At 40.5% G+C, this 19414-nt stretch overlaps 1 long non-coding RNA gene across 1 annotated transcript; it reads left to right on the top strand.

Annotated features, from left to right (window-relative positions):
* Positions 1-800: 800 nt before the first annotated feature.
* LOC122220359 lies at positions 801-7538 on the top strand. The gene is made up of 3 exons (XR_006202819.1): positions 801-913; positions 6957-7078; positions 7232-7538. It is a non-coding gene; the product is annotated as an uncharacterized LOC122220359 (long non-coding RNA).
* Positions 7539-19414: the final 11876 nt, after the last annotated feature.

Genomic DNA, 19414 nt, shown 5'->3' with positions numbered 1-19414 from the left:
AGAAGCAAGTTGAGTTTTGTGGGCTTCTTGTGGGGGTAGGGGTGGGGACAGGAATTGATTTTATAAACAAAGCAAGATTTTATGTTTCAAAGGTAGTTCTAAAAGGTTGAGTTCTGTATTTTAGACTCTTTTGCACCATTTGCTTTATTTATAGAATTGAAATACAATTGCTATTTTCATCTCTATGTAAACAATTCATTTTCTTAATTTTAATTTATATACTACATGGGGCGCCTGGGTGGCTCAGTTGGTTAAGCGTCTGACTTCAGCTCTGTCTGTACGTTCAAGTCCCATCACAGGCTCTGTGATGACAGCTCAGAGACTGGAGCCTGCTTTGGATTCTGTGTCTTCTTTCTCTGCCTCAATCCCACTTGAGCTCTCTTTCTCTCTCTCTCTCTCTCTCTCTCTCTCTCTCTCTCCCTCTCTCTCTCAAAAAATGAATAAACTTTAAAAAAAAATTAATTTACATACTACATTTCCAGAAATACGCTGATGACAGAATGCAGGGTACATGTGCAGTAACTTTGCCTGTAGGCAGAGTTCGAACCAAGTCTCTCAGTCACCAGACAGTAGTGAAACCGCAGCTGCTATTCTTCTGGTTTTCTTTTTTCAAATATATTATGTTCATGCCTGGACAGACGGCCCCTGGGTTACGATGGGTCCCCTTATGGTTTTTCGACTTTGCGATCCTGTGAAAGTGATACGCATTCAATAGAAACTATACTTCAGATTTTGAATTTGGATCTTTTCCCGGCTAGAGAGATATGGTAAGACCCTCTCTGGTGATGCTGGGCAGAAGCAGTGGCAGCGGCAGGTCCCAGTAGCCACCCGATCGCGAGGATGAACAACCAATATGCTTACCACGATTCTGTCCCCATCCAACCATTGTTTCTCACTTTCAGTACAGGATTCGGTAAGTTACATGAGATATGCAACGCTTTATTATAAAATGGTATTTGTGTTAGATGATTTTGCCCAACTTGAGGCTAACGTAAGTGTTCTGATCACATTCAAGGTAGGCCAGACAAGCTATGATATTCAGTAGGTTAAGTGAATTAAATGCATTTTCAACTTATGATGGGTTTGTTGGGACAACACCCCATCATAAACTGAGGAAGATCTGTACTCACATTGCTGCTAATTTAAAAGAAGATCTGGGGCAGAGTTTATGAGTTCTCAGATAATTTGAAGTTCCCAGCAGCTAGGGGACTATGGCAGATTCATTACAGGTTGGTTAACAGATAGCAGGAGGCTCAGTAAACTCAAGGAAAAACCAGAAGAGCTCCATTGCTATTTTTGGAGGGGGTCGGTATGAGGGGTATATAATATAATATAATATAATATAATATAATATAATATATATAAAATTTTACCATTTTAACTTTTTTAACTACAAATGTTCTGTGGCATTAGATATATTCACATTTTTGTACAACCATCACCACATTCATCTCCAGAACTTTTTCTCCATTGCTTTTTGAGGCAGCACTACACCAATTGGGGGACCTGGAGATTGAGAGTTGAGCAAAATAGACACATAGTTCTGTCCTTTTCAGTTTGAGAGAGATTTATTTTTTTTTCCCTTCAGACACCTGCTCAAATAGAGAAAACATGGATGTTATTTATTTATTTATTTATTTGTTTATTTATTTAACGTTTATTTATTTCTGAGACAGAGACAGAGCATGAATGGGGGAGGGTCAGAGAGAGAGGGAGACACAGAATCTGAAACAGGCTCCAGGCTCTGAGCTGTCAGCACAGAGCCCGACGCAGGGCTCAAACTCAGGGACCGTGAGATCATGACCTGAGCCGAAGTCGGATGCATAACCGACTGAGCCACCCAGGCGCCCCGGACTTTAATTTTTTTTATTGAGCTTTTCATGTCCTCTTCTTTGTCTTACAGTATTTGAACATAATAACTTGGAAAGGAAAGTGGATTTTCGGATAAGTTTTTTAAGCATTATGAGGACTCAGATACATCCCTTCTGCAGAAAATACTAAAGTGTAACAGTCTTTACTTGTCACATTTTAAATCTATCAGAGAGTAGCTGAAGGCTGTTGTGTTCCATCTATGTGACAACCTCATTCCCAACTATATAGAATTGTGAAAATAACCCTGTTTTATTGTAGAAGACAATGTGGCCTCATAATATGTTGTAGGTTTATAATATGTTTTTAAAAAAATGTTGGCATTCAGAAGAACTTGCCAGATAATCAATCATATGAGTGATTAGACAAGGCAACCTACCAGGAGCAATGTGTGAAAGGAATGACTAAATCTTAAAATAGCTTAAAAATTAAAGTGAACTTTCAGTGCTGTCGATGGTGGTAAAATGGACATTTAAAAATATTACTAATGGGGGGCACCTGCGTGGCTCAGTTGGTTGAGCGTCCCACTTTGGCTCAGGTCATGATTTCATGGTTTGTGGGTTCAATTCCCCCTCAGACTTTGTGCTGACAGCACGGAGCCTGCTTCAGATTTTCTGTCTCTCTCTCTGCCTGTCTTCTGCTCATTCTCTCTATCTATCTCTCAAAAATAAACATTAAAAATATTAAAATAAAAATACTACTAATGGAGAATAAATTGGTAAACTTGTGGGGGAAATTATACACACACAGCACTTATTGATATATGTTACTGATATATTTGTATCATATATATATATATATATATATATATATATACATATAAAAGAATAAATAGGTAAACTTGTGGAGATATTATATCCAGAACCAAATATTTTAGCCTTTTTTTCCAGTTTTATTGGGCTATAACTGACATATAACATTGTATAAGTTTAAGGTGTACAATCTAAAAATTTAATATATGTATATTGTGTGAAATGATTACCACAATCAGTTTAGTTAATATCCAAGAACCAAACACTTTAATTGCAATTCCATTTCTAGTGAATTATTTTAAGGAAATGAGTAGACAAAGATTAACACATTAAAATTATCACAACAATATTTAGAAGAGCTAAATGATAGAAACAGTTTTTTTAATGTACAAACATGAGAAGTTATATATTACAAACTAACCTATTTGACATAATATTATATAGCAATTATAACCTGTTAATAAAGGATTTCAATGACATGTAAAAAGTCTCATGATGCACAGACTATTGAGTGAAAAGAGAAGAGTATAATTTTTGAGTGTAGCATCATCTCAACCATGTCAAAATATGTACATAAAAAAAGCTGATTATATCTGGACATGGGAATCCAGGTTTCTACATCTAGATTCCCACGTTCAAACCAATAGGACTTCTTTTTTCATACACCGAGCTTCATTTTACGAGAAAGAAATAAATCACAAGTAACTAAGTGAATGTGAAGAATTTGTTTAAAAGTGTACATCCCAGGGTAGGTCTGTGGGGCGTCAGTTTATTCTTCTATAGCTCTTAAAAATGACATGTTTAATGGTGACCCTAAGCCCCATTACATTCTAAGGCACTTCGGAACCAAGAATGGTTTTACTCAGTATAGTTTTCATACTAGATGAACATGTTGCCCTCCATTTTTTGGAGTTGGTGGTCTGTGTATGGGATATACACAACTCTGTGTAAGTAGAAGATCCAATTAACATAACACTGCATTCTGCCTTCTTTATGGATAATCTGGGGCTTAAAATCTTGTGGCCGCAAGCTTTATTGACTTAAAGAATTCATTTTCATTAATAATTAATTAATGGATCTCACATGGCCTCAAATAGTCTCCCACATGAGAAAGTCTACATCTAAATGATGAGAATACAGTAGTTTCCAAGTTTCTTTAGGCAACATAAAAATACCAATTCATGCCAACTGAAGGAACAACTTCCACCATTAATACGTTGGCAGTGAGAAAGGAGACAGACCACCAATGTGTTTCACACAGTCCACTGCGTTTTCCCCAGGAGCCTCTTCTGTGGCAGAGCTTCTCAGTGCTACCAACAGAAGACTGGCATCTCTCCAGGAAGTGAAAGGCTCCTTTTCATACCCTGTGCTGCCATATGTTTTGAGTTGAAATTGGTACTTTAAAGGTTTTGTGAAGTGGCCACGGGGCTTTCCTTATACATGTGCCTTTGGATCTGTCTCTAAAGACTAGCCCCCATGGTCCTTCTGATATTTTAACAGCTTTGTTTGCAATTTTGGATACATATTTTGGTCTAGGATCAAATATGAGTTCTGAATCGAAGACAAACACTGAAACTGGCCACCAAAAATGTTTTCCTTCAAAGCGTGTCCAAAACAGCAGCTTAATTTTGGCACGTTTCTGGATCCCATAGGCAGGACCTCCGAGCTTTCCTGATCCAGGTATTTCAAAAATCCTCTTTTCCAATTGGTGACCTGACGTGACATGTCAGAGTATTTTAAGTGACTCTCAACTATTCTGTAGCTTCCCTAGGTGTGGCCCCTTTGAATTTAACTGTGTTAGAGTGCGTGTATCATTGGGGGTCTGTGCTAGACTGGAACAAAGACAGTGGTTGTCCTTGTAGTGAACTTCTTCTAGGAGAGGAGATGCTTTCATTTAGCCTGTCAGATGGCAAATACTTTGCTGAATGTCTAATGAACAATGTATTCATTCCAGGGGGAATGAGCTTAGAGAGAAATGATGGAGGCCTTTTACATTTGAGTTAGAGGGATGTAGGTCTCAGAATCACAGTGGACCCAGTAGAGGGTTCTATGCTCAGCAGAATAATGAGTAAATAAATGAATAAGTGTACTTTCCATGAGAAAAAAAAATTGATGACATAGTGTCTGTGTGGGCAATATACATAGTACAAATGGACAGTTTGAGAAAATTAAGACTGTAGACGTGTTTGAAATAGGGCTAGATTTACACGCAGCAGTAGTGAGGAGATTGGAAGCACGTCTTAAAGGAGCAAAGTTAAGTCTACTGTTTGCAGTATCTGTCAGAACAGAAGTATCTATTGGTTGCAACACAACAATGCAAAAGTACCTTCTACAGGACAGAATGCCCTCCTTATTGTGACGAGGCCTTTCTAGTCATGAGCACGACAAAGAGCGCACACGTACACAGCACAACTCCAGTGTGCAGATGAGTTGTTTTCATGGATTCTTTCGAAACTCATCCTACCACGTCAAAATGTAGCTTTTCTTAGTACAGAAATAAAAATAATCCCTCCTTCAACTGAGTCTCCATTACACTTATCTTTTTTCATAAATAAATACATTAATTAATTCTATAACTATTTATTGAGAATTTACTCAGTCCCAGACACTGTGATCAGTGCTGGGAATACAAAAAAGACTTGATCCCTGAACCCAAGAGTCTTGGAGTCCAGGGAATAGAAGCAAATAGATAATTAAAATACAATGTTCCTGAAGTATCTCTATTGTACTTATTTGTTTAGATGTCTACTTTATTTAGATGACTGAATTTGAACTATGGGAGCACAGAGACTGGATCTTATATTTATTTGATTCCCTAGTATCTGGGATGCATCCTATATATTTAAATATATTTATTGAATTTAACTTAATTGAGTAAAGTCTGGCATATGATTTATCTTGAAGTAGTAACCATTACTTGTTTTTTGCTCGTATTATTATAGAAGTTACATATGTTGGAAGAATACTGCATTTGCTTGGTCCAAACTGATCCAAGCCTGATTCTAAAATGTCATATTAAAAAAAAACAACTCTTATTTTTAAGGTAATGATGTTATATAATGGAAAGAGATTGAAGTTTATACTGGATCTGGATTTCAGTTCTGTATAAGTACACCTTTTCTTAGACCCAATTGCCTTCTCTCTAAAAGGAAAATATAAAAAAAATGAAGTCAGGAGTTTTAAAATGAGATTAAAGTAGATAGTATATGTGAAAAACATTTTGTCAACAATAAAGTGAGATGAAATGTTAATGGTGAATCAAAGAGTCAATTAATTACATAGAAAGAGCTATTGGGTGGGCATTGTAGTAGGCAATTATTACTTTTTTTTTCTATTCATCATCTTCTCCTTGGGGAAATGCCTTTTCCCCATTTTTATGTGAGGCACATAACAGCCTCACTCGGATACTTTTTCACAAATGTCCTCTACATTCCCTTTGCAAACTCTGGTACATCTGATGAGGACAGTGGGGGAGGTGGGGGAGGGGATGGCACCTGAGAGTTTTTTCCAGGTAAACTAGTCTAGTTCCTACTGATTAAACCTAGAATTTTTTTGAGATATGTGGATCAATCAATACCCTGGTAACCTGCCCATCTTTCCCTTTCCCAAGGACTCTGTGATAAGTAAGTAACCACCAGATTTTTCCAGGTCTGACAGTCTGATCAGCTCTCCCTGTTTCTGCAGTCTGTTATGGTAATTACTCCTTTCAAGTCCACCAGGATTACATACTGCCATTGAAATCAGGACCCAACTGTGCAATAACATCTCCCCTCCCTCTATCTCTAGCATAAAGACATTCTGCATCTTTGTAGAGCTTTCTAAGGTAGAGCTTTCTTTCCCTAAGGCATTTCTTAATAAGGGGAGCATCATATGGGTCTTCTAAAGTGGGAGTGGGGCATGACAGGGGTGAGGGTACTTGGGTGGTTTACACATAATAAATTCACTCCAACACTTCCACCTTTTGATGTGTATGGACCCCTTATTCTTCCAAGAACAACTGTGATATTTCAGCCTCATTTACTGGTCCAATTAACTGGGTAAGGAAACTGCTTTACAGGGGTTCTCAACCTTGGTACCTATCTGGGGCAACTAAAAACTTTCTGATGCCCTTGAGGCACCTGTGTGCTCAGTTGGTTAAGCATCTGACTCTTGATCTCAGCTCAGGTCATGAACTCACAGTTCTTGAGTTCAAGCCCCATATCGAGCTCTGCACTGGTGGCACTGAGACTGCTTGGGATTCTCTCTCACCCTCTCTCTCTATGCCCCTCCCTGACTCTCACACACTCTCTTTCTCAAAATAAATTAACTTAAAAAATTTTTTTTTCTGATGCCCAGGCTATACCCCAGAAAAATTAAATTAGAATCTTTGGGGTTGGACTTCAACATCACCTGTATTTTTTGAAGGTTGTGCCTGCCAAATGTGCTGTCAAGGTTGAGAACTACTATGTTAGGCTCAGGTAAGTGCACTCATATCAATACATTCAATCCTATCCAACTATATTTTGTCTTCCTTGGTCCAATCTATTTCTACCCATGTTTCCCAAGATTCTGCTTGTTATGGATTGAATCATGTCAACCCAAAATTCATATGTTGAATTTCTAACCCTCAGTGCCCCAGAATGCGATTGTATTTGGAGATAAGGCATTTACAGAGATAACTGAGATAAAATGAAGCCTTATGAGTGGGTCCTAAACCAATATGACTGAAATTCTTATAATAAGAGAAGATTAAGACACAGACATGCACAGAGGAGAGACTATATAAAGACACAGAGAGAAGATGGCCATCTAGAAGCCAACACATCAGAATGTAATTAGCCCTGCTAAGACCTCGATCTTGGACTTTTCACCTCTAGAACTGTGAGAAAATAAGTTTGTTTTGTTTAAGCCATTCAGTCTGTGGTAATTGTTATGAAAGCCCTAACAAATTAATACACTCTTTGTAAAAATTTGCAAGATTTTATAACTCCTTTAGTTAGAATGAGTTGGGTTTCCTTCAGGAGCAAATCTTGAAATTCTTCTAAACCACACTGGCATTTAACTCTCCTAGTGAGTCTGTTGGGAGTGTGTGTGTGCATGTGTGTGCACATGTGTGTGTGTGGGGGAGGTGCTGGGTGTTGGGGGGATTTGAGTAGGTTTTGAGGAGAATTGACATTACCTCAAACAGAATCTGCTGTGGGTGAACTCACTGGAAGATCTATAAGTGAGGGAAAGCTTCCTTTTTCTTAGCAAGAGAAAGAGACACTTGGCTTTTGATCTAGAGCTGTAGTTTTCTTTCCTTTTTTGTGTGTGTTAATTTTTTTTGAATGTTAATTTATTTTTGAGAGAGAGAGACAGAATATGAGTGGGGAGGAACAAAGAGAGAGGGAGAAACAGAATTCGAAGCAGGTTCCAGGCTCCAGTCTCTGAGCTGTCAGCACAGAACCTGATGGGGGGCTTGAACTCATGAACTGTGAGATCATGACCTGAGCCAAAGTTGGATGCTTATCCAACTGAGCCACCCAGGTGCCCCAGAGAGCTGTAGTTTTCAATTTGTACTTTTGCGATGAGCAGCTAAGTCCTCATCTGTGTTAGAAATGCGCAGTGTTGGACCCTACCACCTAACCTACTGAACCAGAGACTTAGGGTCAGTTCTAGCAATCTCCTCTCTGGCAGTGACTCTCAAACTTTATTGAGTGTCAGAATCATCCAAGATCTTGTTAAAAATAGAAATGACTAGATCCCACCCTCTAAATTTCTCATTCAGTAAATCTGAGGCAGGGCCTGCGAATGTTCTAACAAGTTCCCAGGTAATACTAATGTTGCTGGTCTGGGGACGATACTTTGAGAACTGCATCTCTCAAAGAATTAGCACCATTAGGACTGAAACGACAAGGGAAGATCATGTTACTGGAGTCCAGTGACTGCTGGGATTTTGTAGGAGAGTCTGCCCAGTAGGAAGGAGACAGTAGGGAACAAATACCCCAGTTTCTCTCTCCTCTCTTGCTCTCATCTCTGCCTCCCTCCCATTGGCAGAGAGGAAGACAGCTGGAGGAGAATCTAGTGATTCTCCATAGGGGTCAGCATTCCAGGACACAGGCAGGTCATAGAATAGATTTAGATCATAGGGCTAAGGGAAAATGAGTAGCAGATTGGGTCACCTGGGTGTGAACCTGGGACCCCACCTTCACTCAACTTACAGCTTAATCTAGTTCAGACTTTCAATTCAACCTTTTCTCTAACTCAACCAAAGTCAAAGAACTAGAGTCAGCCATATAGCCAGCACTAGAACCAGGTCTTTTGACCCCATGCACTTTGCTCTTTTTACTACACCAGCAGGAGTTTAGGCTGATAAATCTGGATCCGCCATAGGAAATACCCTGGGAGGTGTGTTTGTGATTCAATCTTTCTGTGTTGGGATGGTGGGTAAGAGTGGGGCTCTGGGAACTAGGGAAGCAGTTCAGAACTTGTTGCAAGAACTTGGATATGAAACTATAAAACACAGCACCGGGTTGAGACAGCAGGAGTACAAATGAGGGAATGGATCATGAAAATCTTTGAAAGGAAGAATGGCTGGGATGTCTTGGGCAAGAGGAAAGAAGTATGAACATTTACCAAAGGTGAATAAATCCTGGAGAGGAGCCTAGTAAGGCACATGGGAGGGAAGAGTTTGCAGGTTAGTTTTCGCAACTGAAGCACAGTGAAGAGAGCCAGGGTTCCGAAAGAACAGAGAAACAGAAGTCAGCCCTGCTGCCTCATTCCCAGAGTGTGCACCCTCTGGCACTGATTCTAGCAGGGCTGTGTGTATTGCTCTCCCTCTCACTTTTCCAGCTGGCACCATTTGTGACAACAGCACACTCTGGAAGGACAGCTGGCCAGGCATCAGGTGAAGTGAATGACAAAAGGTGACTGGTTCCCACAAGGCCAGTCCATGGTTCCGACCTCCATATACCAATGTGGTTATCAGATCCACCTGGGCTTGAGTTTCAGGTCTGCCACCAATGACCAGGCAAACTTGGGCACATCCAGAATCTCTGGGAGCCTTTGAAGCCTCAATTCTGGACTGGGAGTAAAAAATAATATCCACCTTTTTTCTTGTTATTTTAAGCTTTCTAACCAAGTTGACCAACTTGTCTCAGATTTACAACAGTGACTCAGTGTGAAATAAAGAAAGTATTGGCATCTGGGTTTCCAGCCCAGGAAGTGGACAAGTTTTGACTTTTACATGAAAAGCACAAGGTGACTAAAAGAAGAATTTGTTAAATTAAATTGTGAGAGACTGGATCTTTGAGGAGAGAGCAATCACCAGTATAAGAATAGGTCAAGGGGCGCCTGGGTGGCGCAGTCGGTTAAGCGTCCGACTTCAGCCAGGTCACGATCTCGCGGTCCGTGAGTTCGAGCCCCGCGTCAGGCTCTGGGCTGATGGCTCGGAGCCTGAAGCCTGTTTCCGATTCTGTGTCTCCCTCTCTCTCTGCCCCTCCCCCGTTCATGCTCTGTCTCTCTCTGTCCCAAAAATAAATAAAAAACGTTGAAAAAAAAAATTAAAAAAAAAAAAAAAGAATAGGTCAAGGTTTTAGTCAAATAGATTTCCCTTCCTGATATGCTTAAAGAATCAATAAATGTTATCTTTTCCCAAGGTGTGCTTAGATAACTACTTTTACATATAAATAGGACATTTCACCAGATCACACACTCATGGATATTTTAGGATCCTCTGGAATTGTCAAAAAGCAGGGAAAGTTTAGGTTTGTTACTTGGGAAGACTTCTTTTACAGTGAGCCTTATCACTTCATAATGAATATTTTTAAGGGGCTGGTTGGAAAGTTCAATGTTTATGCTATTTAAAAATTATACTAGCCATTAAATTCAAAATTTTAGTGTGGAGGCAATTTTTGCCCTCAGCAGGAAGAGTGATATTAAGACATTTTTTTTACTTTCCCCATCTTTTCCATTTATTTTTAAGTTTCTAATGATACACACGAGGTAGCCCAGAATAAGCTAAAAAAATGGCTGTCAAATGGTTTAAGTATTCAAGTTTTCTAGCACCTAAAGTCAAGAAGTAGGCTGCTCTTTGCTAGTTCTGCAGTGTTGAATGAAGCAATTATTAATGGAAAATGAGAAGTGACCAGCAAGTTAACCCATGTTTACTGCAGGCAGATGACTTTTATGTTCAAAGCTGTGATTCAAGTAACTACTGGTATACCTAACTTTAAAAGCAAACTACCAAACAACTATGTGTGTTGTCTCATTTACCTTATTCGGTAACTTGGAAGTAAGTGATATATTCCCATTTTACAGATGAGGAAGCTGAGGGCTCAAAGAATTTAATAACTTGCCAGTGTCATCAGACTAGCAGGTGGTTGAGTTGAGCATGGAATTCAAGTCTGCCTGATTCTAAAGTTGGGGCTCTTTCCATTACATCATACTGTCACCCCAAGTGGACAGAAGCAGCACTGACAGCTATCTGGATCTGGAATGATGAGTTCCATCTGAAATGAGGGTGAACAATGTACAATTTTGGGGAAAGCTGATGGGAAACAAATCAGAATCAGCCCTACAGAGCAAGGGCTGGCTGTATTATATGGAAATAAGTGACAGGAAAGGACAATTCATCACTAAATAATTTTTTCTTGGGCCAGTCGTCTCCCAGGGTACTTGAGAATTCTGGTATAAAAACATTTCTTATGTTTACATCACTCGATCACACATGTAGCCCTGTTTATCTGTTAACATCTTTGTGTTAATTAGTATTTGAAACTTGTTTTTCATGGGACAAGTGACTGGGATGGGACAGAAAGAAATGCGATGCAAAGAGAGTAGATTTTGATGGTCTGAAAGGTGAAAAAAAGGTTTCAGAGAAGAAACTACCCAAGAATGGGAGGACAAGGTGAGGGGTCACAGTGAGAGACCTCTCCTACTCTCTGAGTTCCTGTGAGGGTATGGGGAACGGAGGGGCCAGGTCAGGGACAGGGGCCACCAAAGGTTTACGTATCCTTGGTGTTATAATTTTTAGCTAAGGGTGACTCTGAATTAGGGTTTGAGGCACAAATGATGGGAAAATCAGATTGTGAGCAGAGTAGGAATTAATCTTAGTAACTGTCCAGCTTAACTTGGAAATGGGTTGAAGGCCTGGAGCTATTGCTGTCCCTGAAAGTGGACCCTGGGAGCCGGCAGGCCTAGAGGCTGATAACAGAAAATCCAGGCAGGCGGGAAGATTCCAAGACCTTCACCAGCTTGTGGCACAGGTGGGGGCTGCCTCCTGGGGTGAGATGGGAAGTCAGTGAGACAGCATCATAAGACCACCCTGAAAAGGAAAGGATGTGCAGAGAAGGAAGACTAGGAAACTGAGCTTCATGCCTGCATTCAAAAGGAAAAATAACCTTGTTGCTGTGTAGTGAGGAAGGATGTTTCTGTTAACACGGAGAGCTGGGAAGAGCCACAGAGGCTGTGGGAGGCCTTCTGGCGTGTTCCGCTTGACCTCCCACTTGACTCGTGGCACCTCGCCTGTGATGGACACCAGGAGCCACTCCCAGGCCTCCACTTGTGAGTGTTGAAGTGTTAGTCCCATAATCCAGCCTACAAGTGGCCAGTAAGATGGAGTGCATGGGGCACAGTGCAAATTCCAGCCCCTTCGATAAGTCGTCCATGGTCTGGGGCTTGCCTGATCAAAAGGTGCAGACTGGAATTAAGATTCCAGATAAGCAGAATGAGTGTCTGGGGAGAGGCCTATTCAATTCTTTGAGGCCAACTGCTGCAACTTGTGGTCTTTATTTAACCCACAGAGAGGCAGGGATTTTTTTTCTATTTTGGCTAGTTTAGTGGACAGCTTGTGTCTCTAATGGCCCAAAATATAAATACGGTGCACACCAAAGTGAGGTATCTCCCCATGCAAGGCTGAGGGCCCATTGTTGAATCTCCTCTGGGAGGGCAAACTCTAAATATCATACAGGTTTAGTTACAAAAATATTGGGTCATGTTATCTGCTTCTCATCTGGATCACATATTATAATTGATTAACTGCCTCTGGGCCAGGATCCTAACTCACTTTTGCCTATGTGGTCTACTTGCTGGCCATAGAATCTTTCATGGGACAACTTGAAATGAGAAAATTATCTCAATGATTTATTGTTTAGTGCATTCTTTGAATATGTGTACATAAATGTAATTTGGGTAAAATAGATAAAAGAAAAATAAAATATCCTAGGAAGGAAATGTTGTAATATCCGATTGGCAAACCCGCAATGGAAAAATCTTGATTCTTAAGACTTTGTTCTCAGCAGTACAGAGACGGAACACTGACAAAAGTCTGAGATGCAGTCCCAGAAAATACAGATTTACATAGATCAAGAATTGTCTCTGGAAGTAAAATGACTCTTCCTTGTTCACGTGCTAAAGAAGCTTTCCCTTTTCATAAATGGACCTCCACCCACTGAAGCCCATGATGGAACACTCCTGGCAAAGTTTGTCTATATTTGCTTGTTCTAGAGCCAGAGATGGAAAAAGCTCATTTCTCAGATTTATTCACCAGTATTGTTTTTTCTCAGATTTTCCCTATAAATTTTATTGTAGGGAATAAGTGAATTCTGAGTTAATAATATCAAGTAATTTGCATGCAGTCATGTAATTTGTATTTCTTTCATTGGACATCTGAAAAATGATGGACCTGCTCAGATTTCTGGCTTTCCAACAGTTTCAATACATCTGATCCCTGTAAGAAGACAGCATCAGAGTGGCATGCTACTAAAGTGTTACTTGATTAGAGAATTTAAATGAAGAAATAATACCAGTTAACTCTCTTTAGAAAAAAAAATATTTTTGACTCCCATTGTTCTTTTTTTTGTTTGTTTTTTTGCCAATTGTTAGTTTAGTTGAAGCATAGATTAGTTGAAGCATGTAAAAGAGACAGATTGCTGTGATGAACCCTCCTTTACTCGTCACCCACAGACATTTCTAAGTCCTCATTGGTCGAGCTTCATATAAACTCCACCAACCATCTTTCCCTTTATTTCGAAGCACAACTCAAAAATCATTGCATCTCATCCTTAAATATTTCAATATGCTTGAGCGTTTATTTTGTTTTATTTAAAAAAAAATTTTTAAGTTTATTTATTTATTTTGAGAAAGACTGACAGAGTGCGAGTGGGGGAGGGGCAGAGAGAGAGGGAAACACAGAATCCCAAGCAGGCTCCACTTTCAGTGTGGAGCCAGACATGGGGCTTGATCTCACAACCCTGGGATCATGACCTGAGCTGAAGTTGGACACTCAACCTACTGAGCCACTTAAGCACCCAGAGACTGGTCGATATAATTTATTTATTTATTTTAAATGTTTATTTATTTTTGAGACACAGAGTGTGAGTAGGGGAGGGGCAGAAAGAGAGGGAGACAGAGAATCTGAAGCAGGCTCCTGGCTCTGAGCTATGAACACAGAGCTCGACGCAGGGCTCAAACCCAGGAACCATGAGATCATGACGTGAGCCAAAGTCCAACGCTCAACCAACTGAACCACCCAGGCACCCCAAGACTGGTTGATATTTAAATTGTGTCCCAAGCAGCTTTGCAGCACATGCGTGGCATAGTGCATGGTTAAATCCTTTAATGAAAAACAACAAACTTTATTTGAAATAAGGGAATTTGATACCTTTGTGCTTTATAACTGTCTACTGTTCGAACAGAAATCTGGAGGTTTAACATGTTTCTGGCAACCATGTTGTCCTTTAAACTTGAAATAAACAAAACCTCTTTGATGAGGGAGTCTCAGTGTCATAACTGATGGGAACAGTGTAATAAAAGAAGCTGGCAAAACCCATGAAAGTTTTATGAAACAAATACTACCAAAATAGAACCACAAACTTCTTCTAGGTGATAGTCAACAAAATAAATGTGCTTTTCAATACTTCTCTTAGGAAAACCAAGCTGAAATCCTATATCAAATCTTGCTCAGTTCACTTTGTTGAAATTTCACTAAAAAAAAAAAACAAAAAACAAAAAAAAACTTTGGTTTTCAAAACTAAGGCAGTGTTCCCAAACTAAGCCAACGTGACACTTAGTCATTAATGGGATATGGACCTCAGTGTTCCTCCCATTTGTATTTGGAAATCAACACATACACAGGCATTGAACATTTCAATGGTAAATAAAAAGCATCACATTCCTCTTTCCCCAGGCCAGCTACTTTTACAGTTGTCTCTCCCTGGGCTCAGGAAAACAACTCAGGATCTGAGCTCCTGTGAGAACCTGTTTGATTCAAGCTCTGCCAAGAAAACACCAAGTCGTTTACCTTACACTACAATGCAGGCTGCCTGAATAGTGGGCTGATCAAAAGGGATAACAGGTCAGAGCACTGAATAGAACCACAAAGAAATCCATCCCTAAGTGCATTTCACTGGGCATCCATGTGTCCTGCTCCTGGTTTCAGACCTCTGTTTAGCTCCCCTTTTAAATAAGGCTCAGTTGATTTTCCAGTTAATTTAAAAGCAATAAGAACATGTCAGAAAACCTGAAAGCAAATGGGACAGTCATAGCTTCCTTTCCCAAAGATGGTTATCAGCGCTATCAGACATCTCTGGTCTTCACCCCTGGGAACTTGCCTTTGCCTCCATTTGGACAATGTCTAAGGATTAATTGGCAAGAAGCTGTCTCCTGATATTGAGTTTCTTCCTTCCCTCGCTGACAATCGAACATCACTCCCGCCAGTTTACTGTGATATTGTGGTGCTTGAGAGTGGTTCTGAAACAGCCCAGGCAGACCTGCCTTCCTCCACATTGTCCCGTACCTACTGTCCATTCCCAGGGACTAGAATGTGGTTAGAAAGAAAAACAATGGGCCTCAGTGCCATGGTGCAGAATGGCAATGGGAGGAAATGACAGAGACACAGGAAACAGGGAGAGAGGTTTTCTTACACAAACAAGCCCAGGGAGGAACAGACTAGCAAAACAAAGGTAAAACCGGAGAAAGCAGCCACTGGGCCCCGGGGAGAATGTGGTCAGGGCAGGGCCTCTGCCAGAGCAGTGGAGCCAGGGACCTTGGCGCCTGTGGCACCTTGGTGACCAAGTCTACAGGGGCTCCTGAAGTCTGAGGCAGTAGAGGGGCCAAGAAAGAAACCTAAGAAAATACTGACCTCTGGGCTTTAGAGTCTTGGTGAAGGGCTCACCCTGTCCCTGTGGGAGTCAGGAGCAAGCTGCCTCATCCCTCTGTCCCTGCCTTCCCTCTGCCCTCCCACACAACACAGTGGGGGAATATTCACAGCTGTGAGCATAGCTCCTGCCTTGGGATGGGGACTACTCTCTGGAACAGCCCACTCACTAGCTCTCTTCTGCCAAAAGATGGAAGTCCGGGCCTCTCTAACTGATGCTGCACCCTTGCTTTGTCCGTCCTGGTTAAAGAACTGGTTGCTCTGGGATGGATCCCTGCCTCAGTTGCTCCTGCATCTCCATTCCCATAATGCCTGGTAGGCATCCTTATAACAGATCCTGTGTGCTCCCTTATCATCCCTTGTTGCTTGCACAGCGCTGTGATCCATGACCTCTGCACAGTGCCCAAGCTTAGTAGGTGCCCAGGAAAGGCATGGGACATGAAGTTAATTGAATCCTTGCCTGTACTCTTGCTCGCAGGTAGAATCTTCCTGTTCTGGGGCTTCTGATGCTGGCTCCTCCCTGATGACACCTCTTGGCCACTTGCAGATTCTACTTGCTCTTTTTTTCTACAACTTTCTTCCAGAAAGGGGCTAGGGAGTGTTCTGACAGAGCAATAGGAAATGCCTTCTGCCTACTCCCTAACTATTTTGAGGGTAGCATTTAGGAGTAGGACCACTGTCTGGAGAATGCGGCCATTTCTAATATTCCTCTGTGGAATTATTTTTGGAAGGTGTCCCCATCCCATCCCCCAACCCCCAGTGGAAACGATTCAGCCAGAGGCAGCTCTAAGGGTTGCTTGGGGGATGGTAATGGCTAGAGCTGTCCTATAATCTCCACTGCCCTCTCTCCTAAGCCACCATGAGTAAGACAATACATTTTTATGTGCACTATTTTTTGTGTGACTATTGCTAGTTTTCTAAATGTGGTATTAATAAAATAATAATTTTAAAAAATCTATGCCCATCTGAGCTGAAGTTTCCTAAAAGGTACATGGAGACTTTAAGAGGTACTCTCAGAGACCAGGAGGATGTGTTTCAGAAAAAGTTTACCCTCTTAGAGAGGGCTTCGCTTTGGGGCTCATCTCCCCTTGAGCTATGAAGTCACATTTAGCATTTAGTTTGACATCCAGTTATTCAGTGACATCTATGTGCCCCCACATCTTGGTGTGGTGAAGTTATGAAGAAAGGAAGAAATGAGGCAGTAAATGGAGGTCAGGCCTGCCTCATACACTTCTGTCTTCCTCATGAGCCCTTGGCGGGGAAGAGAATTTTACAGGGGTTCTCAATAAATAGCAGCCACATTAAGTCATGGCCCATGGCTCATGGTAGAGTAGGAAGGGGCCCTCAGGTCAAGGAACAGTGGTCAACTGGATGACTTGAAGGCAGGTGTGAGACAGAGGGGAGTGATCCTAGGATGGAGGGGAAAAACCACCACTGCAGGCACAAAGTACTTGTGTGATTAGTTAACCAATGTACGTCCCTCTCATTGAATTATAAACTTCAAGTGGGCAGGGACTGTGTCCAGAGTTATTTGCAATAACTATTTGTTGAGCAGGTGAATAGATACATTTATAACACTATTGACTTTTTAGAAGTTTCTAATTTACGCATTCAGTCATTAAAAAAGAAAAGTTCACAAAATACATTGAATCTTGTCTCTGAGCTGAGCACTGGACAGACACCTTGGAGTAATGCAAAGCAAACAAATAAACGAAGCTTCCCCATCAGGATATGGTTCCCCATAGGATAGAGCTTGCCCACAGAATTCAGCGCTGCAAAAAGTTAATTCCTTCATCATGCTAAAAACCAGCCCCTGGAAATTCTGCTCATATTTACTGGACTTACTGATGATGTCTCAGTTTCTCTCCATTGGAATTATCTCTTTCTTGCATCTTTCCAAAAGATACTTAGGATTCTTAGGAACGTTAGTTCATTTATCTCTCAAACTCCCAGCCCATGTACAACAATGCAAGTTTGGTTGAATTAAAGTGAATTTCTTTTTTTTTTTTTTTTTAGTGTTTATTTTTGAGAGTGAGAGAGACAGAACACAAGTAGGGGAGGAGCAGAGAGAGAGGGAGTCACAGAATCCGAAGCAGCTTCAGGCTCCAGGCTGTCAGCACAGAGCCTGACACAGGACTTGAACCACCAACCGTGAGATCATGACCTGAGCTGAAGTCGGACGCTTAACTGACTGAGCCACCCAGGTGCCCTTAATTAAAGTGAATTTCTAAAATTTGGACCTGTCGTCTCCAGACATGTGAAGGTGGAGGTGGGTCTAGATTTGACAATAAGCTAATGAACACAGCACTGTTTTCAAAATGCTCTGAAAGCTGATAAAGCTGATTACCTCTTAGTCTTGGGCTAAGACATACAGGGATTTTGAAACTAGAAAGAAACTTGCAAGTAACCTTCAAATTTTTCTCATTTTATAAAGAAAGGTAGAAGACAGAGTAAGAGTTAGCTTCTATTGTTAGCTCTATTACTCCATATATCTACCGATTCTAAAGAGATTATAGATATGGAAGTTTAAAGTGCCATGTAAATGAGATGCTTCTGGCAAGGCTGGGTGGACACTCATTTAATTTTCTAGTACCTGGGAAGTGGTTTCAGATAAAGCAAATCATGACTGTTTCTTTAAATCAGATGATGTATGTAAGGCTCCATTATAGTCCCAGGCTCGTAGTGAGTGCTCAATAAATGTTTGCTATTATTATTATGATTTCTTTAATATCTCAGAAAGTATCATCATTTCAGAGTACTACATGGACCAATTGCACTTGAAAATACACCTGTATTGGGTTTATACGGAACACAATATGTGATGGGATATCTTTATCTTGATTAATACAACAAGCCAAAAAAGCGAGATTTTCTGGTTGAAGGAATAAAATCCATGCATTTAAATATGGAATTAATCCCAGAGAGCAAATTTTATCCCCTCAATTAGTCTTTATCTTTCTTCATCTACATTACTTATTTAGAGTATCTTGGTTAAAACTTTGTTTTTAAGGATCAGATCTGAATGGATACTCAGTGGTATTTGTATAATCACTATACATATTTACATCAGTTTTCCTACAGAATTTGAGAGGAACTGAGATAATTATGATACTTCCAACTTACCCATAACATTTAAATAACTAGAATACAAAGAGGAGATAATTTTTACCAAATAGTTGGAGCTTCAAAAAACAAATTCCTTATTTAAAAAAAAATCTCACTTTAACAAGAGGTTTGCATCAATTTTTTTTTTTACTTCAAAATATTTTATTTCCATCATTTTTTTTTTTTTTTTTTATCTAACAGCAGAAGCTGCTGAATGAAAATATTCATTCTCTGGATGGGGACATGCAAAGGCCATGTGAATGTGTAACTTAGAAGTGATTCTAAGGGGGGGAGCACCTGAGTGGCTCCATGGGTTGAGCATTGGGCTCTTGATTTTGGCTCAGGCCATGATCCTGGGGCTCCACACTGAGCATAGAGCCTGTTTAAGATTCTCTCTTTCTCTCTCTCGCTCTCCCCCTTCTGTCCTACCCCACTCACACACATTCTCACTCTCAAAAAAAAAAAAAAGTGATTCTAAGGGAAAATTATAAATAAACATCTCAGACCATTGCGACCCATTCTACTCTACAAACTTCCCAATTTGTGCTTTTCCTTTTATCCATGAGCTGATGTT

The sequence above is a fragment of the Panthera leo genome, chromosome B2 (genome assembly GCF_018350215.1).
Source record: "Panthera leo isolate Ple1 chromosome B2, P.leo_Ple1_pat1.1, whole genome shotgun sequence".
NCBI lineage: Eukaryota > Metazoa > Chordata > Mammalia > Carnivora > Felidae > Panthera > Panthera leo.
Note: the sequence above shows the minus strand (reverse complement) of the source record. Positions and strands in the feature narration are given on the sequence as shown.